Source organism: Hyla sarda, unplaced genomic scaffold, assembly GCF_029499605.1.
Source record: "Hyla sarda isolate aHylSar1 unplaced genomic scaffold, aHylSar1.hap1 scaffold_851, whole genome shotgun sequence".
NCBI classification, from domain to species: Eukaryota; Metazoa; Chordata; class Amphibia; order Anura; family Hylidae; genus Hyla; species Hyla sarda.
In genome coordinates, this window is record NW_026610879.1 from 88,793 (window position 1) to 114,296 (window position 25,504).

At 45.8% G+C, this 25,504-nt stretch overlaps 8 non-coding genes and 1 pseudogene across 8 annotated transcripts; all 9 read left to right on the forward strand.

The window, feature by feature from the left end:
* Nucleotides 1–1,968: 1,968 nt before the first annotated feature.
* Nucleotides 1,969–2,159, forward strand: LOC130347833 (U2 spliceosomal RNA). The gene has a single exon (XR_008885696.1). It is a non-coding gene; the product is annotated as a U2 spliceosomal RNA (small nuclear RNA).
* A 2,105-nt stretch (nucleotides 2,160–4,264) lies between these two features.
* Nucleotides 4,265–4,455, forward strand: LOC130347834 (U2 spliceosomal RNA). Its single transcript, XR_008885697.1, has one exon. It is a non-coding gene; the product is annotated as a U2 spliceosomal RNA (small nuclear RNA).
* A 2,101-nt stretch (nucleotides 4,456–6,556) lies between these two features.
* Nucleotides 6,557–6,774, forward strand: LOC130347805 (U2 spliceosomal RNA; annotated as a pseudogene).
* Nucleotides 6,775–12,163: 5,389 nt separating this feature from the next.
* Nucleotides 12,164–12,349, forward strand: LOC130347799 (U2 spliceosomal RNA). The gene has a single exon (XR_008885668.1). It is a non-coding gene; the product is annotated as a U2 spliceosomal RNA (small nuclear RNA).
* Nucleotides 12,350–14,445: 2,096 nt separating this feature from the next.
* LOC130347835 (U2 spliceosomal RNA) lies at nucleotides 14,446–14,636 on the forward strand. Its single transcript, XR_008885698.1, has one exon. It is a non-coding gene; the product is annotated as a U2 spliceosomal RNA (small nuclear RNA).
* A 2,086-nt stretch (nucleotides 14,637–16,722) lies between these two features.
* Nucleotides 16,723–16,913, forward strand: LOC130347836 (U2 spliceosomal RNA). Its single transcript, XR_008885699.1, has one exon. It is a non-coding gene; the product is annotated as a U2 spliceosomal RNA (small nuclear RNA).
* Nucleotides 16,914–19,008: 2,095 nt separating this feature from the next.
* LOC130347837 (U2 spliceosomal RNA) lies at nucleotides 19,009–19,199 on the forward strand. The gene has a single exon (XR_008885700.1). It is a non-coding gene; the product is annotated as a U2 spliceosomal RNA (small nuclear RNA).
* A 2,085-nt stretch (nucleotides 19,200–21,284) lies between these two features.
* Nucleotides 21,285–21,475, forward strand: LOC130347838 (U2 spliceosomal RNA). Its single transcript, XR_008885701.1, has one exon. It is a non-coding gene; the product is annotated as a U2 spliceosomal RNA (small nuclear RNA).
* A 2,086-nt stretch (nucleotides 21,476–23,561) lies between these two features.
* LOC130347857 (U2 spliceosomal RNA) lies at nucleotides 23,562–23,752 on the forward strand. Its single transcript, XR_008885718.1, has one exon. It is a non-coding gene; the product is annotated as a U2 spliceosomal RNA (small nuclear RNA).
* The last annotated feature ends 1,752 nt before the right edge of the window (nucleotides 23,753–25,504 follow it).

Sequence of the window (25,504 nt, forward strand, 5' to 3'; positions counted from 1 at the left end):
CAAAAGGTGGTGCTGCTGCTGCTTCTGCTGCTTCTGCTTGTGTCTGGCCGCTGTTGGAGCGTCCAGGCACAGGACTTCTGCTGCTGCTGACTAAATGGCCTCCTTAATTGGATCATTTGAGTAGCCAGCACACCTGTGCAGGTAGGGCATGACATGATAGGCAGCTGCCTTGATAGCGGGTGGGTGCTGAATGTTCCTAATTGACAAAATAAGATTAATGCTTATGAAGAAATATAAAATCTCATCCCTTCCCCAATATCGCGCCACACCCCTACCCCTTAATTCCCTGGTTGAACTTGATGGACATATGTCTTTTTTCGACCGTACTAACTATGTAACTATGTAACATAACATGGGGGGGTCTCCTGGCTGTTCACACAGGTGTGTCATTGCTGTACATTGACCATGCATTGCTTCTGTGGTATTGCAAAGGCAAAGACAAATGCTTCCAGCCATCCATTGCACTAATGGATTGGTCATCAGCTGGCTGTCTATGTCCCGCATCAATATAGACCAAAGTACAGAGGGTTAGGCTATGCTATAGTGCACCTACCTGATGCATCAGAAGGTGCGAGGCCCTTGCTAAATTCTGTGCACAGACTTTGAGATCTATGCTTTAGACTGTATCTAAACCTGCTCCAACATGGACTGACATTCTGGCCTACTTTCAGCCGATGCGACTTGTCTGTCGCTGAACAGTCGCTTTTTATGTATTCAGCACCTATGTATAATGTTGTAAAAATGCTCTAGAAGCTAAAGTCGCAGAAATGTCACACATATTTGGCCTGCAACTTTCTGTGCGACAAATTCAGACAGGAAAAATCAGTATAAATCCTTAGAAAATTATCCCCCAGTGTCTCCATCTGCTGGCGGTATTGAATAAGCATTGCTGCACTGATGGGGTATGCATTAGACGAAAAAAAAGAAGAAAAAGAAGAATAATACGCCCAGAAAAGAGGCGAAAAGGAGAAAAACGTAAAAAAACGTGAAAAAAAAGTAAGAGGAAGAGAAGGGAAAAAAAGGTGGAAATGGGTTTAAAAGTGATTTCGGCGGAGAAATATATATATATATATATATATATATATATATATATATACGCGCACACACACACATATATATAAACGTATTCTCCGTTGAGATATTGCAGCCGCTGCTGTGTCCAGGCCCAGGAGCCTTAGCACTGTGCTGTGATGTCACTCAATACCACTGACATCACTAGGTGTAAACAACATCTCTCCTTTGCTGTGTATGTGACTATGGAGCTGTTTGGTGATGTCGTCTATTATGGCCTTCATAGAAGCAACAGGAGATTGTTGCATCCATCTAGAACCCTCAGAACTACAGTGCTATGATGTCACTCACTTCCACAGGCCTTGCAGAGTGTAAACAACAACAACCCAGCTTTGTTGTGTATGTAACCATAGGGATTGTGATGTCACCTAGAACCTTCACAGCAGCGACAGCTTTATGAGGAGCATCAGCACTGCTCTGCCTGAGCAGAACCATCACCGCCATAGGTTGTCAAATAACCCGGATTTAACCCACACAGGTAAGTCCAATGGGGTGCAGGCATGTCCTCTATGCTTACAGCTTCCCGTGGGTGTTGGTTTGATACCGTTTGGGGACAGCCAAGGAGGCATCTGCAGGCAACAAAGGTAGGTGTGTGCTTGTGTGTGTGTTTCCTATGCAGATCCTAAGCCCAGTGTCACATGCAAGTAGGAGGAGTAAGAAGGGTTCCTGGCAAATCCGGGTTATGGATTGCATTTAAAAAGGCCCCGTGGGAGTGCAATGGGCCCCTGTCTTGCTGCTTAGCAATAATGGTATGGGTTTAGGTTCTGCTGTGTGTACTGGTGGTTGACTGCCCCCCAGCCCAGAGTGTGCATGGAAAATTGTCTGGCAGCCTCCCTGACAGCAAGCAGTGATAGTGCCCATGAAGGGGACCTTGTTGGGCCCGCCCCTTTCACGGTTATCGCTTCTCGGCCTTTTGGCTAAGATCAAGTGTAGTATCTGTTCTTATCAGTTTAATATCTGATACGTCCCCTATCTGGGGACCATATATTAAATGGATTTTTGAGAACGGGGGCCGATTTCGAAGCTTGCTTCCGTCGCCCTATGCATTGACCCGATATGGCAGTATCTTCGGGTACAGTGCACCACCCCCTTACAGGGTTAAAAAGAAAGATTCCTACTTTCATTGCTACCTGCTTGCTGGCTAGCCAGCTAGCCAGCCCTGTGGGCCTTGCTGCTGCTGCTGCTGCTGCTGCTGCTGCTGCAGCCAAAAAACAAAAGGTGGTGCTGCTGCTGCTTCTGCTGCTTCTGCTTGTGTCTGGCCGCTGTTGGAGCGTCCAGGCACAGGACTTCTGCTGCTGCTGACTAAATGGCCTCCTTAATTGGATCATTTGAGTAGCCAGCACACCTGTGCAGGTAGGGCATGACATGATAGGCAGCTGCCTTGATAGCGGGTGGGTGCTGAATGTTCCTAATTGACAAAATAAGATTAATGCTTATGAAGAAATATAAAATCTCATCCCTTCCCCAATATCGCGCCACACCCCTACCCCTTAATTCCCTGGTTGAACTTGATGGACATATGTCTTTTTTCGACCGTACTAACTATGTAACTATGTAACATAACATGGGGGGGTCTCCTGGCTGTTCACACAGGTGTGTCATTGCTGTACATTGACCATGCATTGCTTCTGTGGTATTGCAAAGGCAAAGACAAATGCTTCCAGCCATCCATTGCACTAATGGATTGGTCATCAGCTGGCTGTCTATGTCCCGCATCAATATAGACCAAAGTACAGAGGGTTAGGCTATGCTATAGTGCACCTACCTGATGCATCAGAAGGTGCGAGGCCCTTGCTAAATTCTGTGCACAGACTTTGAGATCTATGCTTTAGACTGTATCTAAACCTGCTCCAACATGGACTGACATTCTGGCCTACTTTCAGCCGATGCGACTTGTCTGTCGCTGAACAGTCGCTTTTTATGTATTCAGCACCTATGTATAATGTTGTAAAAATGCTCTAGAAGCTAAAGTCGCAGAAATGTCACACATATTTGGCCTGCAACTTTCTGTGCGACAAATTCAGACAGGAAAAATCAGTATAAATGCTTAGAAAATTATCCCCCAGTGTCTCCATCTGCTGGCGGTATTGAATAAGCATTGCTGCACTGATGGGGTATGCATTAGACGAAAAAAAAGAAGAAAAAGAAGAATAATACGCCCAGAAAAGAGGCGAAAAGGAGAAAAACTTAAAAAAACGTGAAAAAAAAGTAAGAGGAAGAGAAGGGAAAAAAAGGTGGAAATGGGTTTAAAAGTGATTTCGGCGGAGAATATATATATATATATATATATATATATATATATATATATATATATATATATACGCGCACACACACACATATATATAAACGTATTCTCCGTTGAGATATTGCAGCCGCTGCTGTGTCCAGGCCCAGGAGCCTTAGCACTGTGCTGTGATGTCACTCAATACCACTGACATCACTAGGTGTAAACAACATCTCTCCTTTGCTGTGTATGTGACTATGGAGCTGTTTGGTGATGTCGTCTATTATGGCCTTCATAGAAGCAACAGGAGATTGTTGCATCCATCTAGAACCCTCAGAACTACAGTGCTATGATGTCACTCACTTCCACAGGCCTTGCAGAGTGTAAACAACAACAACCCAGCTTTGTTGTGTATGTAACCATAGGGATTGTGATGTCACCTAGAACCTTCACAGCAGCGACAGCTTTATGAGGAGCATCAGCACTGCTCTGCCTGAGCAGAACCATCACCGCCATAGGTTGTCAAATAACCCGGATTTAACCCACACAGGTAAGTCCAATGGGGTGCAGGCATGTCCTCTATGCTTACAGCTTCCCGTGGGTGTTGGTTTGATACCGTTTGGGGACAGCCAAGGAGGCATCTGCAGGCAACAAAGGTAGGTGTGTGCTTGTGTGTGTGTTTCCTATGCAGATCCTAAGCCCAGTGTCACATGCAAGTAGGAGGAGTAAGAAGGGTTCCTGGCAAATCCGGGTTATGGATTGCATTTAAAAAGGCCCCGTGGGAGTGCAATGGGCCCCTGTCTTGCTGCTTAGCAATAATGGTATGGGTTTAGGTTCTGCTGTGTGTACTGGTGGTTGACTGCCCCCCAGCCCAGAGTGTGCATGGAAAATTGTCTGGCAGCCTCCCTGACAGCAAGCAGTGATAGTGCCCATGAAGGGGACCTTGTTGGGCCCGCCCCTTTCACGGTTATCGCTTCTCGGCCTTTTGGCTAAGATCAAGTGTAGTATCTGTTCTTATCAGTTTAATATCTGATACGTCCCCTATCTGGGGACCATATATTAAATGGATTTTTGAGAACGGGGGCCGATTTCGAAGCTTGCTTCCGTCGCCCTATGCATTGACCCGATATGGCAGTATCTTCGGGTACAGTGCACCACCCCCTTACAGGGTTAAAAAGAAAGATTCCTACTTTCATTGCTACCTGCTTGCTGGCTAGCCAGCTAGCCAGCCCTGTGGGCCTTGCTGCTGCTGCTGCTGCTGCTGCTGCTGCTGCAGCCAAAAAACAAAAGGTGGTGCTGCTGCTGCTTCTGCTGCTTCTGCTTGTGTCTGGCCGCTGTTGGAGCGTCCAGGCACAGGACTTCTGCTGCTGCTGACTAAATGGCCTCCTTAATTGGATCATTTGAGTAGCCAGCACACCTGTGCAGGTAGGGCATGACATGATAGGCAGCTGCCTTGATAGCGGGTGGGTGCTGAATGTTCCTAATTGACAAAATAAGATTAATGCTTATGAAGAAATATAAAATCTCATCCCTTCCCCAATATCGCGCCACACCCCTACCCCTTAATTCCCTGGTTGAACTTGATGGACATATGTCTTTTTTCGACCGTACTAACTATGTAACTATGTAACATAACATGGGGGGGTCTCCTGGCTGTTCACACAGGTGTGTCATTGCTGTACATTGACCATGCATTGCTTCTGTGGTATTGCAAAGGCAAAGACAAATGCTTCCAGCCATCCATTGCACTAATGGATTGGTCATCAGCTGGCTGTCTATGTCCCGCATCAATATAGACCAAAGTACAGAGGGTTAGGCTATGCTATAGTGCACCTACCTGATGCATCAGAAGGTGCGAGGCCCTTGCTAAATTCTGTGCACAGACTTTGAGATCTATGCTTTAGACTGTATCTAAACCTGCTCCAACATGGACTGACATTCTGGCCTACTTTCAGCCAATGCGACTTGTCTGTCGCTGAACAGTCGCTTTTTATGTATTCAGCACCTATGTATAATGTTGTAAAAATGCTCTAGAAGCTAAAGTCGCAGAAATGTCACACATATTTGGCCTGCAACTTTCTGTGCGACAAATTCAGACAGGAAAAATCAGTATAAATCCTTAGAAAATTATCCCCCAGTGTCTCCATCTGCTGGCGGTATTGAATAAGCATTGCTGCACTGATGGGGTATGCATTAGACGAAAAAAAAGAAGAAAAAGAAGAATAATACGCCCAGAAAAGAGGCGAAAAGGAGAAAAACGTAAAAAAACGTGAAAAAAAAGTAAGAGGAAGAGAAGGGAAAAAAAGGTGGAAATGGGTTTAAAAGTGATTTCGGCGGAGAATATATATATATATATATATATATATATATATATATATATATATATATACGCGCACACACACACATATATATAAACGTATTCTCCGTTGAGATATTGCAGCCGCTGCTGTGTCCAGGCCCAGGAGCCTTAGCACTGTGCTGTGATGTCACTCAATACCACTGACATCACTAGGTGTAAACAACATCTCTCCTTTGCTGTGTATGTGACTATGGAGCTGTTTGGTGATGTCGTCTATTATGGCCTTCATAGAAGCAACAGGAGATTGTTGCATCCATCTAGAACCCTCAGAACTACAGTGCTATGATGTCACTCACTTCCACAGGCCTTGCAGAGTGTAAACAACAACAACCCAGCTTTGTTGTGTATGTAACCATAGGGATTGTGATGTCACCTAGAACCTTCACAGCAGCGACAGCTTTATGAGGAGCATCAGCACTGCTCTGCCTGAGCAGAACCATCACCGCCATAGGTTGTCAAATAACCCGGATTTAACCCACACAGGTAAGTCCAATGGGGTGCAGGCATGTCCTCTATGCTTACAGCTTCCCGTGGGTGTTGGTTTGATACCGTTTGGGGACAGCCAAGGAGGCATCTGCAGGCAACAAAGGTAGGTGTGTGCTTGTGTGTGTGTTTCCTATGCAGATCCTAAGCCCAGTGTCACATGCAAGTAGGAGGAGTAAGAAGGGTTCCTGGCAAATCCGGGTTATGGATTGCATTTAAAAAGGCCCCGTGGGAGTGCAATGGGCCCCTGTCTTGCTGCTTAGCAATAATGGTATGGGTTTAGGTTCTGCTGTGTGTACTGGTGGTTGACTGCCCCCCAGCCCAGAGTGTGCATGGAAAATTGTCTGGCAGCCTCCCTGACAGCAAGCAGTGATAGTGCCCATGAAGGGGACCTTGTTGGGCCCGCCCCTTTCACGGTTATCGCTTCTCGGCCTTTTGGCTAAGATCAAGTGTAGTATCTGCATTTGGTCTGGTCGGAAGGTGTCTGTGGTACCCCGCTTCTCGGCCTTGGGGGATTGTCTCTCCTTACGGAGGGACTTCACCCCCTTGCTGCTATTGGGGAGCGGGCTTAGTCCACGGACAACGGGTTGCGATCCCCCTGTCTCTGGGACCTTGTGTCTCAGAAGGCATTTTCGGTACGTTGAGCGTTACCTGTAGCTTCGGAAGCACCTAGGGTACCCCCGACCTCTGCCTTGGGTAAGGGTTCCGCTTTTATAGCGGGATTCCGAGCCCCTGCTGCTATTGGGGAAGGGGCTTAGTCCCTGGGTGTGGAAGATGCCGTTCTCCTGGGCTTTCCCCTCTGGGGAAATGTCGATGCGAAATACCATCCGCATAGAGGTGTCGGAGAGCCATCGTCAGTTGAAGAACCTCCGCTTCATTGCGGAGGTGATTCTTCTTGACTACTTCCGCCTCAATAGGGAGGACATCCTGTGTCTAAATGACCAGGAAAGCCGTGGCCTGTATACCGTCACCTTCACGGCCACGGCGTGTTGCGATAACATCTATGCAACCTTGTCTGGTGCGGACCAGAGGGACGATCGACTCGACGGTCTTTCGTTCCAGTTCCTCTATGGTGAGGAACATATACCGTTGGTGGTGGCTATGCACAGCCCTCATGTGACCACGGAGGATATAGCCACTTTTCTTCGGCGATACTGCGAAGAGGTGCGATTCGCAAACAAAATCTTGAACTCCGTGCGGTTCTGGAACGGCAAGAGGAAGTTCTGGGTCAAGCTCCGTAAGGATCCCGGTGGTATTGGGGGTCTTTGCCATCCGCCCCCAAATTTTGCCATCGGGAGAGTTCGGGGCTTCCTGTTCTATCCTCAAATGCCTATGTATTGCCGAAATTGCTTGAGGTTTGGCCACACCCAGGAGACCTGCGGCGCGGAGCGTGTGATTCGCTGCAATAGGTGTGGCCAAGAAGGTCACATAGCCTCAAGATGTAGCCATACGATAAGGTGCAACCTCTGCGGAGAGGAAAATCACGATTTTAATTCCTGTCCCCATAAAGCAAAAACTACGATGGGTGGGTCAAGGCTGGGCCCACCCAAAGAGGGGACAGGACAAAAGACGTCCTTTTTTAAGATGCCCAAACCCCAGATGGCAGGTACTGATGGGTCCAGGCCCAAGACCTCTGGTGCTCCATCGGGGGGCCCACCGGTGGTAGTGCTAGGGGGAGGCCATGGGGATTCCACGAAGCCCGGGCGGGTGATCGAGTTTACTGCCCGGGAAATTGAAAGACGTCGATCGACTTCCTACCTGGCTCAAGAGCCCGCCGAAACTTCTGAAGGGGGCTCACCTGTGGCGGGTGGCAGCCGACGGTCCTCGGTGGGGGCAAAAGTGGACCCAAAATTGCAGCATAAGCCAGGTACTGGCTTGGCCCAGGGTCGCCCTGCTCCGGACGAAGAGGCCCCGGTGAAAGCCCGCCGGAAGGGGAGCCAGGTGGCCAGGTCTGAGCCCGGTCCTGTTACTCCGCCTATACAGGACAGGGCCAAGAAGACAAGTGGCGCCAAACCAGGGTTTGCTGCCCCGCCAGCAGTGGACCCGGTGGGTAAAACTGGCCATCGTCGATCGATGGGGAAGTTGGAGCAACAGTCCTCAGCAACGCTTGCTGGGGAACAAGCGATGAAAACTTCCCAAGGTAGCGGCAAAGGTTCCGGAAAAGAGGCCTCACAGGCCCCTGTGCAGCAGTTCCAGTCGTCAAATGATGAAAGAAGACGCAGATCCATCAGCCGGGGGCCAGAGATTACATCGAGTGAGAGCAACACAGAGGATATGGACAGCAGTGTGACATTTAAAAGACAAAGAGAAGAAGAAGAGGAAGACATTCAAAGGAAAGCGGCGTGCCGTAGTTCGGACGAGAGCGAGCTCAGGGTCGGGGCATCATCGATCTCAAGCTCCGACCCTCAGAACATCAAGGAGCTGATGACCCCGCAGGCGGGGGATGACGGTACGCAGCTTATTATTGACTTTGATTCTCCAAGCACGGACTCTCCATAAACTATGCCTATCCCTGTAAAAATTGCCTCACTCAATGTGAGGTCCTTAAAGAGCCCTGATCGCAGGGCTGCTTTATTTTCTTATCTAGAGACATGTGACTTTGACCTTTGCCTGCTACAAGAATGTGGAATCCCTAGTAAAATGGACTATAAAGACTTAAAAGAAGACTGGAAGCTGGGCCCATCCATATGGTCCGGTGCAAATGACTGTCGTTCTGTGGGTGTTGGGCTGCTCTGCCGAGGCCAGTCCTTTTCTATTCATACAGTAACTGAGATTGTGCCTGGCAGAGCTCTTTTAATTCATCTATATTTTAATGGACTTTTAATTCGTGTTTTAAATGTGTATGCCCCTCCTGATAAACAGGAGCGGGCAGAACTATTTGAAATTTTACCACTGTTTTGTGTTGGGTCTTCCCCCCTGCTGGTGGGAGGTGATTTTAACTGCATACGTGATGGGGAACACCGGCAGGGTGGGGATATTAATCGTAAAGACCGCACTTCTTACCTGCTTAAAAATTTTATTGATGATTTTAATTTGAAAGATTGCTGGAAGGATCTCTTGCCGGAGGACCCAGGCGCCACATGGTCCAATGGAAGAGTGAGCTCCAGAATCGATTTTATTTTTTCCTCTAGAGCTTTTAAACCCCTGAAATGCACGCTCGAGCAGAATATCTTCTCTGATCATAAGCTCCTCTTGGTGGGCCTGGAGCTAGAGGGGGAGCAAAAAGCAAAAAGGGGCCTCTGGAGATTAAACACCACACTCCTAGAGGACCCTGAGATAAAAGAGGAGTTTGTGCGGACCTACCAATGCTGGCAATCACAAAGAAAACCCCACGAGCCTATGCTGCACTGGTGGGAGGGCACCAAATCTAAAATCAGATTTTTTTTTATCAAAGCAGGTAAGAAGAAGGCAAAAATGGAAAAACAGTGGTTTTATGTTCTTAACATGCGTTTAAATGTACTTTTTAAATTGAAAGAAGCTGGTATGGATGTAGAAAATGATATTTTAAACCTTAAAACTGAAATAAAACATGCCATAGAAAAGAAAGGGAAACAAATCATTTTTAACTCACATGTGCAGCACCTGGAGGAGGGCGAGAAATGTTCCCGTTTCTTTTTTAAAAAAGTGATGAATAGGAGGGATATCATCCAAAACCTTGAGGGTGAATCCACTCCAAAAGGCATGTTAGATGCAGTTTTTAACTTCTACCAGCTTCTTTTTAATAAGAAAGATCTTAATCCATCCTTTTTAGAACATGTTCTTAATTCCCTTGATTTTAAGCTAGATGTTTTAGACCAGGAGGTTTTATCCCGTGATCTTAACTTAGATGAACTTTTATTTGTTTTTAAAAGTTTTTCTAGTGGGAAGGCCCCTGGGGAAGATGGTTTACCCATCGAATTTTATTTAGCTTTTTGGGATATTTTAAAGGATGATATGGTTTTATTGTATAAAGAAACTTTTATTGTTAATGAACTTCCCCCTTCCTGGAGGAGGGGGATTGTATCATTACTTTTTAAAAAGGGTGAAAAGGATATGCTAAAAAATTGGCGCCCCATCACACTTTTAAATGTTGATTATAAAGTTTTAGCCAAGTTATTAGCTGTCCGTTTTAAACCTTTTATTCATAAATTAATTCACCCAAATCAGGTTTGTGGGGTACCTGGAAGGTCTATAGCTGAATCCCTAAATATTTTAAGAGATGTTTTATGGTATTTTAAGGATAGAAATCAAACTGTAGCAATTTTATCCTTAGACTTTGAAAAAGCCTTTGATAGGGTCTCCCATGAATACCTGTTTTTAGTTCTTAAAAAGATGGCAGTGCCTGAAACGATTTTAAGCCGAATCATGCTTTTATACCGATCCTGTTTTAGTCAAGTCTCTGTTAATGGCTTTTTAACCAGCGGTGTTCCTCTTTTATCAGGTGTCAAACAGGGCTGCCCCCTGTCCCCACTCCTTTTTATTTGCGCAATCGAACCACTGATGGCCCTCCTCAGAAAAGACCGGGTAGTAAGAGGCGTACCGATACCTGGTGGAGGAGGGACCCATCTAAAGGTGTTGGGGTACATGGATGATGTCACCATACTGTGCCCGGACTCTCCATCCATGAGGGGGGCATTGAGGAACACCAGCTATTTCTGCGAGGTCTCTGGTTTTAAGCTAAACACAGATAAATGTGACTGTTTTTATATTGGCTCCTGGGATTCATCCATCACCCCAGGAGTCACAATGCAACAGGATCAAATTAAAGTTTTAGGTATTGTTTTTAACCAGGTCAATGATGGGAGCCCTAACTGGGATTCAGCTATAGCTAAGATGGAGAAGAAGATTTTAATGTGGAATCTTAGAAACCTTACCATGGAGGGGAAGATTTTAATAATAAAGATGGTTTTACTCCCTATTATGCTATACATTGCCATGGTATTTCCTCCATCTATTTTATACATTAAAAAAGTAACTAGAATTGTTTTTACTTTTTTATGGGGTTCAAAAATGGAGAAATTAAAGCGTGATTTTATGTACAAAAGTAAAGATAATGGCGGGAAAGATGTTCCTAACCTTTTTACTTTCTTTTACATAAAGTATTTCTGTTTCTGTTTTAAAATTATTAAATCCGATGGCATTTTTAGCTGCTTTTTAAGGTACGCTGCGGGCATGGTTTTTAAAAGATGGTTGCGCATCCCTCTGAACGCTCCGGTGCTTCTGTGTCCCCCAAAACATTATGTGGTGTTGGAAAAGACAGTCAGGCTCCTAGGTCTCCAAGATTTGGAGCCTGACATACTGGGGGACCAGAGAAAGGTATCAAAGGTCCTCAGGCGGAGTGAGGTTACCCTGGCAGTGTCCAATTTCACACAGGCAAGATCCAAAAAGGTATGGCGGAACGTGTACGGGAAGTTTCTGGCGAATGTACACAGGGATCTTGCCTGGGCAATCGTCCACCAGTGCCTCCCTACTCGTGAGTTTCAGCACAGGCGAGGACTGGTGGCGAGAGCCAAGTGCCCGAGAGATGGCTGCGGAGTGGACGAAACGGTGCTGCACATATTTTGGAACTGCCCTTTTGCACGGGAGCTTTGGAGGAAGGTAGGCCCACTTTTGAAGTGGGCCTGCGGCCTAAAAGATTTTAATCACGAATGTGTCTTTTACGGTCTTTTTAACTGCTCCAATTTTAAACAGCAGATGATCTGCTGGATGATTATTAATTGTTTTAAAAATGCCATCTGGAAAGTTAGGAACATCTTACTTTTTAAACATGATTTTATTGATGTTAAAAACTGTATAAAGCTGGCCCTGAGTGAGATGTACATCTATTACCTAAGAGACAAGAAACAGTTGGGGGCCAGCGAGGCAGCATCCATGTGGTGTCTGCCTCTATGGAACGAAATAACAGTATAATCAGTTTTTATGACATTTGTATAATGTTTTATCCTGCCATTTTTATTTTTTCTCCTTTTATTACTGGTTTTATTATTTGTATTTTAAAACTTTTGTGAACCTTTTATTATTTTGCATTTTAAATTTTGTATGGTTTCTTATTTATTCAATAAAATTTTGTTGAAACCTTATCTGTTCTTATCAGTTTAATATCTGATACGTCCCCTATCTGGGGACCATATATTAAATGGATTTTTGAGAACGGGGGCCGATTTCGAAGCTTGCTTCCGTCGCCCTATGCATTGACCCGATATGGCAGTATCTTCGGGTACAGTGCACCACCCCCTTACAGGGTTAAAAAGAAAGATTCCTACTTTCATTGCTACCTGCTTGCTGGCTAGCCAGCTAGCCAGCCCTGTGGGCCTTGCTGCTGCTGCTGCTGCTGCAGCCAAAAAACAAAAGGTGGTGCTGCTGCTGCTTCTGCTGCTTCTGCTTGTGTCTGGCCGCTGTTGGAGCGTCCAGGCACAGGACTTCTGCTGCTGCTGACTAAATGGCCTCCTTAATTGGATCATTTGAGTAGCCAGCACACCTGTGCAGGTAGGGCATGACATGATAGGCAGCTGCCTTGATAGCGGGTGGGTGCTGAATGTTCCTAATTGACAAAATAAGATTAATGCTTATGAAGAAATATAAAATCTCATCCCTTCCCCAATATCGCGCCACACCCCTACCCCTTAATTCCCTGGTTGAACTTGATGGACATATGTCTTTTTTCGACCGTACTAACTATGTAACTATGTAACATAACATGGGGGGGTCTCCTGGCTGTTCACACAGGTGTGTCATTGCTGTACATTGACCATGCATTGCTTCTGTGGTATTGCAAAGGCAAAGACAAATGCTTCCAGCCATCCATTGCACTAATGGATTGGTCATCAGCTGGCTGTCTATGTCCCGCATCAATATAGACCAAAGTACAGAGGGTTAGGCTATGCTATAGTGCACCTACCTGATGCATCAGAAGGTGCGAGGCCCTTGCTAAATTCTGTGCACAGACTTTGAGATCTATGCTTTAGACTGTATCTAAACCTGCTCCAACATGGACTGACATTCTGGCCTACTTTCAGCCGATGCGACTTGTCTGTCGCTGAACAGTCGCTTTTTATGTATTCAGCACCTATGTATAATGTTGTAAAAATGCTCTAGAAGCTAAAGTCGCAGAAATGTCACACATATTTGGCCTGCAACTTTCTGTGCGACAAATTCAGACAGGAAAAATCAGTATAAATCCTTAGAAAATTATCCCCCAGTGTCTCCATCTGCTGGCGGTATTGAATAAGCATTGCTGCACTGATGGGGTATGCATTAGACGAAAAAAAAGAAGAAAAAGAAGAATAATACGCCCAGAAAAGAGGCGAAAAGGAGAAAAACGTAAAAAAACGTGAAAAAAAAGTAAGAGGAAGAGAAGGGAAAAAAAGGTGGAAATGGGTTTAAAAGTGATTTCGGCGGAGAAATATATATATATATATATATATATATATATATATATATATATATATATATATATACGCGCACACACACACATATATATAAACGTATTCTCCGTTGAGATATTGCAGCCGCTGCTGTGTCCAGGCCCAGGAGCCTTAGCACTGTGCTGTGATGTCACTCAATACCACTGACATCACTAGGTGTAAACAACATCTCTCCTTTGCTGTGTATGTGACTATGGAGCTGTTTGGTGATGTCGTCTATTATGGCCTTCATAGAAGCAACAGGAGATTGTTGCATCCATCTAGAACCCTCAGAACTACAGTGCTATGATGTCACTCACTTCCACAGGCCTTGCAGAGTGTAAACAACAACAACCCAGCTTTGTTGTGTATGTAACCATAGGGATTGTGATGTCACCTAGAACCTTCACAGCAGCGACAGCTTTATGAGGAGCATCAGCACTGCTCTGCCTGAGCAGAACCATCACCGCCATAGGTTGTCAAATAACCCGGATTTAACCCACACAGGTAAGTCCAATGGGGTGCAGGCATGTCCTCTATGCTTACAGCTTCCCGTGGGTGTTGGTTTGATACCGTTTGGGGACAGCCAAGGAGGCATCTGCAGGCAACAAAGGTAGGTGTGTGCTTGTGTGTGTGTTTCCTATGCAGATCCTAAGCCCAGTGTCACATGCAAGTAGGAGGAGTAAGAAGGGTTCCTGGCAAATCCGGGTTATGGATTGCATTTAAAAAGGCCCCGTGGGAGTGCAATGGGCCCCTGTCTTGCTGCTTAGCAATAATGGTATGGGTTTAGGTTCTGCTGTGTGTACTGGTGGTTGACTGCCCCCCAGCCCAGAGTGTGCATGGAAAATTGTCTGGCAGCCTCCCTGACAGCAAGCAGTGATAGTGCCCATGAAGGGGACCTTGTTGGGCCCGCCCCTTTCACGGTTATCGCTTCTCGGCCTTTTGGCTAAGATCAAGTGTAGTATCTGTTCTTATCAGTTTAATATCTGATACGTCCCCTATCTGGGGACCATATATTAAATGGATTTTTGAGAACGGGGGCCGATTTCGAAGCTTGCTTCCGTCGCCCTATGCATTGACCCGATATGGCAGTATCTTCGGGTACAGTGCACCACCCCCTTACAGGGTTAAAAAGAAAGATTCCTACTTTCATTGCTACCTGCTTGCTGGCTAGCCAGCTAGCCAGCCCTGTGGGCCTTGCTGCTGCTGCTGCTGCTGCAGCCAAAAAACAAAAGGTGGTGCTGCTGCTGCTTCTGCTGCTTCTGCTTGTGTCTGGCCGCTGTTGGAGCGTCCAGGCACAGGACTTCTGCTGCTGCTGACTAAATGGCCTCCTTAATTGGATCATTTGAGTAGCCAGCACACCTGTGCAGGTAGGGCATGACATGATAGGCAGCTGCCTTGATAGCGGGTGGGTGCTGAATGTTCCTAATTGACAAAATAAGATTAATGCTTATGAAGAAATATAAAATCTCATCCCTTCCCCAATATCGCGCCACACCCCTACCCCTTAATTCCCTGGTTGAACTTGATGGACATATGTCTTTTTTCGACCGTACTAACTATGTAACTATGTAACATAACATGGGGGGGTCTCCTGGCTGTTCACACAGGTGTGTCATTGCTGTACATTGACCATGCATTGCTTCTGTGGTATTGCAAAGGCAAAGACAAATGCTTCCAGCCATCCATTGCACTAATGGATTGGTCATCAGCTGGCTGTCTATGTCCCGCATCAATATAGACCAAAGTACAGAGGGTTAGGCTATGCTATAGTGCACCTACCTGATGCATCAGAAGGTGCGAGGCCCTTGCTAAATTCTGTGCACAGACTTTGAGATCTATGCTTTAGACTGTATCTAAACCTGCTCCAACATGGACTGACATTCTGGCCTACTTTCAGCCGATGCGACTTGTCTGTCGCTGAACAGTCGCTTTTTATGTATTCAACACCTATGTATAATGTTGTAAAAATGCTCTAGAAGCTAAAGTCGCAGAAATGTCACACATATTTGGCCTGCAACTTTCTGTGCGACAAATTCAGACAGGAAAAATCAGTATAAATCCTTAGAAAATTATCCCCCAGTGTCTCCATCTGCTGGCGGTATTGAATAAGCATTGCTGCACTGATGGGGTATGCATTAGACGAAAAAAAAGAAGAAAAAGAAGAATAATACGCCCAGAAAAGAGGCGAAAAGGAGAAAAACGTAAAAAAACGTGAAAAAAAAGTAAGAGGAAGAGAAGGGAAAAAAAGGTGGAAATGGGTTTAAAAGTGATTTCGGCGGAGAAATATATATATATATATATATATATATATATATATATATATATATACGCGCACACACACACATATATATAAACGTATTCTCCGTTGAGATATTGCAGCCGCTGCTGTGTCCAGGCCCAGGAGCCTTAGCACTGTGCTGTGATGTCACTCAATACCACTGACATCACTAGGTGTAAACAACATCTCTCCTTTGCTGTGTATGTGACTATGGAGCTGTTTGGTGATGTCGTCTATTATGGCCTTCATAGAAGCAACAGGAGATTGTTGCATCCATCTAGAACCCTCAGAACTACAGTGCTATGATGTCACTCACTTCCACAGGCCTTGCAGAGTGTAAACAACAACAACCCAGCTTTGTTGTGTATGTAACCATAGGGATTGTGATGTCACCTAGAACCTTCACAGCAGCGACAGCTTTATGAGGAGCATCAGCACTGCTCTGCCTGAGCAGAACCATCACCGCCATAGGTTGTCAAATAACCCGGATTTAACCCACACAGGTAAGTCCAATGGGGTGCAGGCATGTCCTCTATGCTTACAGCTTCCCGTGGGTGTTGGTTTGATACCGTTTGGGGACAGCCAAGGAGGCATCTGCAGGCAACAAAGGTAGGTGTGTGCTTGTGTGTGTGTTTCCTATGCAGATCCTAAGCCCAGTGTCACATGCAAGTAGGAGGAGTAAGAAGGGTTCCTGGCAAATCCGGGTTATGGATTGCATTTAAAAAGGCCCCGTGGGAGTGCAATGGGCCCCTGTCTTGCTGCTTAGCAATAATGGTATGGGTTTAGGTTCTGCTGTGTGTACTGGTGGTTGACTGCCCCCCAGCCCAGAGTGTGCATGGAAAATTGTCTGGCAGCCTCCCTGACAGCAAGCAGTGATAGTGCCCATGAAGGGGACCTTGTTGGGCCCGCCCCTTTCACGGTTATCGCTTCTCGGCCTTTTGGCTAAGATCAAGTGTAGTATCTGTTCTTATCAGTTTAATATCTGATACGTCCCCTATCTGGGGACCATATATTAAATGGATTTTTGAGAACGGGGGCCGATTTCGAAGCTTGCTTCCGTCGCCCTATGCATTGACCCGATATGGCAGTATCTTCGGGTACAGTGCACCACCCCCTTACAGGGTTAAAAAGAAAGATTCCTACTTTCATTGCTACCTGCTTGCTGGCTAGCCAGCTAGCCAGCCCTGTGGGCCTTGCTGCTGCTGCTGCAGCCAAAAAACAAAAGGTGGTGCTGCTGCTGCTGCTTCTGCTGCTTCTGCTTGTGTCTGGCCGCTGTTGGAGCGTCCAGGCACAGGACTTCTGCTGCTGCTGACTAAATGGCCTCCTTAATTGGATCATTTGAGTAGCCAGCACACCTGTGCAGGTAGGGCATGACATGATAGGCAGCTGCCTTGATAGCGGGTGGGTGCTGAATGTTCCTAATTGACAAAATAAGATTAATGCTTATGAAGAAATATAAAATCTCATCCCTTCCCCAATATCGCGCCACACCCCTACCCCTTAATTCCCTGGTTGAACTTGATGGACATATGTCTTTTTTCGACCGTACTAACTATGTAACTATGTAACATAACATGGGGGGGTCTCCTGGCTGTTCACACAGGTGTGTCATTGCTGTACATTGACCATGCATTGCTTCTGTGGTATTGCAAAGGCAAAGACAAATGCTTCCAGCCATCCATTGCACTAATGGATTGGTCATCAGCTGGCTGTCTATGTCCCGCATCAATATAGACCAAAGTACAGAGGGTTAGGCTATGCTATAGTGCACCTACCTGATGCATCAGAAGGTGCGAGGCCCTTGCTAAATTCTGTGCACAGACTTTGAGATCTATGCTTTAGACTGTATCTAAACCTGCTCCAACATGGACTGACATTCTGGCCTACTTTCAGCCGATGCGACTTGTCTGTCGCTGAACAGTCGCTTTTTATGTATTCAGCACCTATGTATAATGTTGTAAAAATGCTCTAGAAGCTAAAGTCGCAGAAATGTCACACATATTTGGCCTGCAACTTTCTGTGCGACAAATTCAGACAGGAAAAATCAGTATAAATCCTTAGAAAATTATCCCCCAGTGTATCCATCTGCTGGCGGTATTGAATAAGCATTGCTGCACTGATGGGGTATGCATTAGACGAAAAAAAAGAAGAAAAAGAAGAATAATACGCCCAGAAAAGAGGCGAAAAGGAGAAAAACGTAAAAAAACGTGAAAAAAAAGTAAGAGGAAGAGAAGGGAAAAAAAGGTGGAAATGGGTTTAAAAGTGATTTCGGCGGAGAAATATATATATATATATATATATATATATATATATATATATATATATATATATATATACGCGCACACACACACATATATATAAACGTATTCTCCGTTGAGATATTGCAGCCGCTGCTGTGTCCAGGCCCAGGAGCCTTAGCACTGTGCTGTGATGTCACTCAATACCACTGACATCACTAGGTGTAAACAACATCTCTCCTTTGCTGTGTATGTGACTATGGAGCTGTTTGGTGATGTCGTCTATTATGGCCTTCATAGAAGCAACAGGAGATTGTTGCATCCATCTAGAACCCTCAGAACTACAGTGCTATGATGTCACTCACTTCCACAGGCCTTGCAGAGTGTAAACAACAACAACCCAGCTTTGTTGTGTATGTAACCATAGGGATTGTGATGTCACCTAGAACCTTCACAGCAGCGACAGCTTTATGAGGAGCATCAGCACTGCTCTGCCTGAGCAGAACCATCACCGCCATAGGTTGTCAAATAACCCGGATTTAACCCACACAGGTAAGTCCAATGGGGTGCAGGCATGTCCTCTATGCTTACAGCTTCCCGTGGGTGTTGGTTTGATACCGTTTGGGGACAGCCAAGGAGGCATCTGCAGGCAACAAAGGTAGGTGTGTGCTTGTGTGTGTGTTTCCTATGCAGATCCTAAGCCCAGTGTCACATGCAAGTAGGAGGAGTAAGAAGGGTTCCTGGCAAATCCGGGTTATGGATTGCATTTAAAAAGGCCCCGTGGGAGTGCAATGGGCCCCTGTCTTGCTGCTTAGCAATAATGGTATGGGTTTAGGTTCTGCTGTGTGTACTGGTGGTTGACTGCCCCCCAGCCCAGAGTGTGCATGGAAAATTGTCTGGCAGCCTCCCTGACAGCAAGCAGTGATAGTGCCCATGAAGGGGACCTTGTTGGGCCCGCCCCTTTCACGGTTATCGCTTCTCGGCCTTTTGGCTAAGATCAAGTGTAGTATCTGTTCTTATCAGTTTAATATCTGATACGTCCCCTATCTGGGGACCATATATTAAATGGATTTTTGAGAACGGGGGCCGATTTCGAAGCTTGCTTCCGTCGCCCTATGCATTGACCCGATATGGCAGTATCTTCGGGTACAGTGCACCACCCCCTTACAGGGTTAAAAAGAAAGATTCCTACTTTCATTGCTACCTGCTTGCTGGCTAGCCAGCTAGCCAGCCCTGTGGGCCTTGCTGCTGCTGCTGCTGCTGCAGCCAAAAAACAAAAGGTGGTGCTGCTGCTGCTTCTGCTGCTTCTGCTTGTGTCTGGCCGCTGTTGGAGCGTCCAGGCACAGGACTTCTGCTGCTGCTGACTAAATGGCCTCCTTAATTGGATCATTTGAGTAGCCAGCACACCTGTGCAGGTAGGGCATGACATGATAGGCAGCTGCCTTGATAGCGGGTGGGTGCTGAATGTTCCTAATTGACAAAATAAGATTAATGCTTATGAAGAAATATAAAATCTCATCCCTTCCCCAATATCGCGCCACACCCCTACCCCTTAATTCCCTGGTTGAACTTGATGGACATATGTCTTTTTTCGACCGTACTAACTATGTAACTATGTAACATAACATGGGGGGGTCTCCTGGCTGTTCACACAGGTGTGTCATTGCTGTACATTGACCATGCATTGCTTCTGTGGTATTGCAAAGGCAAAGACAAATGCTTCCAGCCATCCATTGCACTAATGGATTGGTCATCAGCTGGCTGTCTATGTCCCGCATCAATATAGACCAAAGTACAGAGGGTTAGGCTATGCTATAGTGCACCTACCTGATGCATCAGAAGGTGCGAGGCCCTTGCTAAATTCTGTGCACAGACTTTGAGATCTATGCTTTAGACTGTATCTAAACCTGCTCCAACATGGACTGACATTCTGGCCTACTTTCAGCCGATGCGACTTGTCTGTCGCTGAACAGTCGCTTTTTATGTATTCAGCACCTATGTATAATGTTGTAAAAATGCTCTAGAAGCTAAAGTCGCAGAAATGTCACACATATTTGGCCTGCAACTTTCTGTGCGACAAATTCAGACAGGAAAAATCAGTATAAATCCTTAGAAAATTATCCCCCAGTGTCTCCATCTGCTGGCGGTATTGAATAAGCATTGCTGCACTGATGGGGTATGCATTAGACGAAAAAAAAGAAGAAAAAGAAGAATAATACGCCCAGAAAAGAGGCGAAAAGGAGAAAAACGTAAAAAAACGTGAAAAAAAAGTAAGAGGAAGAGAAGGGAAAAAAAGGTGGAAATGGGTTTAAAAGTGATTTCGGCGGAGAATATATATATATATATATATATATATATATATATATATATATATACGCGCACACACACACATATATATAAACGTATTCTCCGTTGAGATATTGCAGCCGCTGCTGTGTCCAGGCCCAGGAGCCTTAGCACTGTGCTGTGATGTCACTCAATACCACTGACATCACTAGGTGTAAACAACATCTCTCCTTTGCTGTGTATGTGACTATGGAGCTGTTTGGTGATGTCGTCTATTATGGCCTTCATAGAAGCAACAGGAGATTGTTGCATCCATCTAGAACCCTCAGAACTACAGTGCTATGATGTCACTCACTTCCACAGGCCTTGCAGAGTGTAAACAACAACAACCCAGCTTTGTTGTGTATGTAACCATAGGGATTGTGATGTCACCTAGAACCTTCACAGCAGCGACAGCTTTATGAGGAGCATCAGCACTGCTCTGCCTGAGCAGAACCATCACCGCCATAGGTTGTCAAATAACCCGGATTTAACCCACACAGGTAAGTCCAATGGGGTGCAGGCATGTCCTCTATGCTTACAGCTTCCCGTGGGTGTTGGTTTGATACCGTTTGGGGACAGCCAAGGAGGCATCTGCAGGCAACAAAGGTAGGTGTGTGCTTGTGTGTGTGTTTCCTATGCAGATCCTAAGCCCAGTGTCACATGCAAGTAGGAGGAGTAAGAAGGGTTCCTGGCAAATCCGGGTTATGGATTGCATTTAAAAAGGCCCCGTGGGAGTGCAATGGGCCCCTGTCTTGCTGCTTAGCAATAATGGTATGGGTTTAGGTTCTGCTGTGTGTACTGGTGGTTGACTGCCCCCCAGCCCAGAGTGTGCATGGAAAATTGTCTGGCAGCCTCCCTGACAGCAAGCAGTGATAGTGCCCATGAAGGGGACCTTGTTGGGCCCGCCCCTTTCACGGTTATCGCTTCTCGGCCTTTTGGCTAAGATCAAGTGTAGTATCTGTTCTTATCAGTTTAATATCTGATACGTCCCCTATCTGGGGACCATATATTAAATGGATTTTTGAGAACGGGGGCCGATTTCGAAGCTTGCTTCCGTCGCCCTATGCATTGACCCGATATGGCAGTATCTTCGGGTACAGTGCACCACCCCCTTACAGGGTTAAAAAGAAAGATTCCTACTTTCATTGCTACCTGCTTGCTGGCTAGCCAGCTAGCCAGCCCTGTGGGCCTTGCTGCTGCTGCTGCTGCTGCAGCCAAAAAACAGAAGGTGGTGCTGCTGCTGCTTCTGCTGCTTCTGCTTGTGTCTGGCCGCTGTTGGAGCGTCCAGGCACAGGACTTCTGCTGCTGCTGACTAAATGGCCTCCTTAATTGGATCATTTGAGTAGCCAGCACACCTGTGCAGGTAGGGCATGACATGATAGGCAGCTGCCTTGATAGCGGGTGGGTGCTGAATGTTCCTAATTGACAAAATAAGATTAATGCTTATGAAGAAATATAAAATCTCATCCCTTCCCCAATATCGCGCCACACCCCTACCCCTTAATTCCCTGGTTGAACTTGATGGACATATGTCTTTTTTCGACCGTACTAACTATGTAACTATGTAACATAACATGGGGGGGTCTCCTGGCTGTTCACACAGGTGTGTCATTGCTGTACATTGACCATGCATTGCTTCTGTGGTATTGCAAAGGCAAAGACAAATGCTTCCAGCCATCCATTGCACTAATGGATTGGTCATCAGCTGGCTGTCTATGTCCCGCATCAATATAGACCAAAGTACAGAGGGTTAGGCTATGCTATAGTGCACCTACCTGATGCATCAGAAGGTGCGAGGCCCTTGCTAAATTCTGTGCACAGACTTTGAGATCTATGCTTTAGACTGTATCTAAACCTGCTCCAACATGGACTGACATTCTGGCCTACTTTCAGCCGATGCGACTTGTCTGTCGCTGAACAGTCGCTTTTTATGTATTCAACACCTATGTATAATGTTGTAAAAATGCTCTAGAAGCTAAAGTCGCAGAAATGTCACACATATTTGGCCTGCAACTTTCTGTGCGACAAATTCAGACAGGAAAAATCAGTATAAATCCTTAGAAAATTATCCCCCAGTGTCTCCATCTGCTGGCGGTATTGAATAAGCATTGCTGCACTGATGGGGTATGCATTAGACGAAAAAAAAGAAGAAAAAGAAGAATAATACGCCCAGAAAAGAGGCGAAAAGGAGAAAAACGTAAAAAAACGTGAAAAAAAAGTAAGAGGAAGAGAAGGGAAAAAAAGGTGGAAATGGGTTTAAAAGTGATTTCGGCGGAGAAATATATATATATATATATATATATATATATATATATATATATATACGCGCACACACACACATATATATAAACGTATTCTCCGTTGAGATATTGCAGCCGCTGCTGTGTCCAGGCCCAGGAGCCTTAGCACTGTGCTGTGATGTCACTCAATACCACTGACATCACTAGGTGTAAACAACATCTCTCCTTTGCTGTGTATGTGACTATGGAGCTGTTTGGTGATGTCGTCTATTATGGCCTTCATAGAAGCAACAGGAGATTGTTGCATCCATCTAGAACCCTCAGAACTACAGTGCTATGATGTCACTCACTTCCACAGGCCTTGCAGAGTGTAAACAACAACAACCCAGCTTTGTTGTGTATGTAACCATAGGGATTGTGATGTCACCTAGAACCTTCACAGCAGCGACAGCTTTATGAGGAGCATCAGCACTGCTCTGCCTGAGCAGAACCATCACCGCCATAGGTTGTCAAATAACCCGGATTTAACCCACACAGGTAAGTCCAATGGGGTGCAGGCATGTCCTCTATGCTTACAGCTTCCCGTGGGTGTTGGTTTGATACCGTTTGGGGACAGCCAAGGAGGCATCTGCAGGCAACAAAGGTAGGTGTGTGCTTGTGTGTGTGTTTCCTATGCAGATCCTAAGCCCAGTGTCACATGCAAGTAGGAGGAGTAAGAAGGGTTCCTGGCAAATCCGGGTTATGGATTGCATTTAAAAAGGCCCCGTGGGAGTGCAATGGGCCCCTGTCTTGCTGCTTAGCAATAATGGTATGGGTTTAGGTTCTGCTGTGTGTACTGGTGGTTGACTGCCCCCCAGCCCAGAGTGTGCATGGAAAATTGTCTGGCAGCCTCCCTGACAGCAAGCAGTGATAGTGCCCATGAAGGGGACCTTGTTGGGCCCGCCCCTTTCACGGTTATCGCTTCTCGGCCTTTTGGCTAAGATCAAGTGTAGTATCTGTTCTTATCAGTTTAATATCTGATACGTCCCCTATCTGGGGACCATATATTAAATGGATTTTTGAGAACGGGGGCCGATTTCGAAGCTTGCTTCCGTCGCCCTATGCTTTGACCCGATATGGCAGTATCTTCGGGTACAGTGCACCACCCCCTTACAGGGTTAAAAAGAAAGATTCCTACTTTCATTGCTACCTGCTTGCTGGCTAGCCAGCTAGCCAGCCCTGTGGGCCTTGCTGCTGCTGCTGCAGCCAAAAAACAAAAGGTGGTGCTGCTGCTGCTGCTTCTGCTGCTTCTGCTTGTGTCTGGCCGCTGTTGGAGCGTCCAGGCACAGGACTTCTGCTGCTGCTGACTAAATGGCCTCCTTAATTGGATCATTTGAGTAGCCAGCACACCTGTGCAGGTAGGGCATGACATGATAGGCAGCTGCCTTGATAGCGGGTGGGTGCTGAATGTTCCTAATTGACAAAATAAGATTAATGCTTATGAAGAAATATAAAATCTCATCCCTTCCCCAATATCGCGCCACACCCCTACCCCTTAATTCCCTGGTTGAACTTGATGGACATATGTCTTTTTTCGACCGTACTAACTATGTAACTATGTAACATAACATGGGGGGGTCTCCTGGCTGTTCACACAGGTGTGTCATTGCTGTACATTGACCATGCATTGCTTCTGTGGTATTGCAAAGGCAAAGACAAATGCTTCCAGCCATCCATTGCACTAATGGATTGGTCATCAGCTGGCTGTCTATGTCCCGCATCAATATAGACCAAAGTACAGAGGGTTAGGCTATGCTATAGTGCACCTACCTGATGCATCAGAAGGTGCGAGGCCCTTGCTAAATTCTGTGCACAGACTTTGAGATCTATGCTTTAGACTGTATCTAAACCTGCTCCAACATGGACTGACATTCTGGCCTACTTTCAGCCGATGCGACTTGTCTGTCGCTGAACAGTCGCTTTTTATGTATTCAGCACCTATGTATAATGTTGTAAAAATGCTCTAGAAGCTAAAGTCGCAGAAATGTCACACATATTTGGCCTGCAACTTTCTGTGCGACAAATTCAGACAGGAAAAATCAGTATAAATCCTTAGAAAATTATCCCCCAGTGTATCCATCTGCTGGCGGTATTGAATAAGCATTGCTGCACTGATGGGGTATGCATTAGACGAAAAAAAAGAAGAAAAAGAAGAATAATACGCCCAGAAAAGAGGCGAAAAGGAGAAAAACGTAAAAAAACGTGAAAAAAAAGTAAGAGGAAGAGAAGGGAAAAAAAGGTGGAAATGGGTTTAAAAGTGATTTCGGCGGAGAAATATATATATATATATATATATATATATATATATATATATATATATATACGCGCACACACACACATATATATAAACGTATTCTCCGTTGAGATATTGCAGCCGCTGCTGTGTCCAGGCCCAGGAGCCTTAGCACTGTGCTGTGATGTCACTCAATACCACTGACATCACTAGGTGTAAACAACATCTCTCCTTTGCTGTGTATGTGACTATGGAGCTGTTTGGTGATGTCGTCTATTATGGCCTTCATAGAAGCAACAGGAGATTGTTGCATCCATCTAGAACCCTCAGAACTACAGTGCTATGATGTCACTCACTTCCACAGGCCTTGCAGAGTGTAAACAACAACAACCCAGCTTTGTTGTGTATGTAACCATAGGGATTGTGATGTCACCTAGAACCTTCACAGCAGCGACAGCTTTATGAGGAGCATCAGCACTGCTCTGCCTGAGCAGAACCATCACCGCCATAGGTTGTCAAATAACCCGGATTTAACCCACACAGGTAAGTCCAATGGGGTGCAGGCATGTCCTCTATGCTTACAGCTTCCCGTGGGTGTTGGTTTGATACCGTTTGGGGACAGCCAAG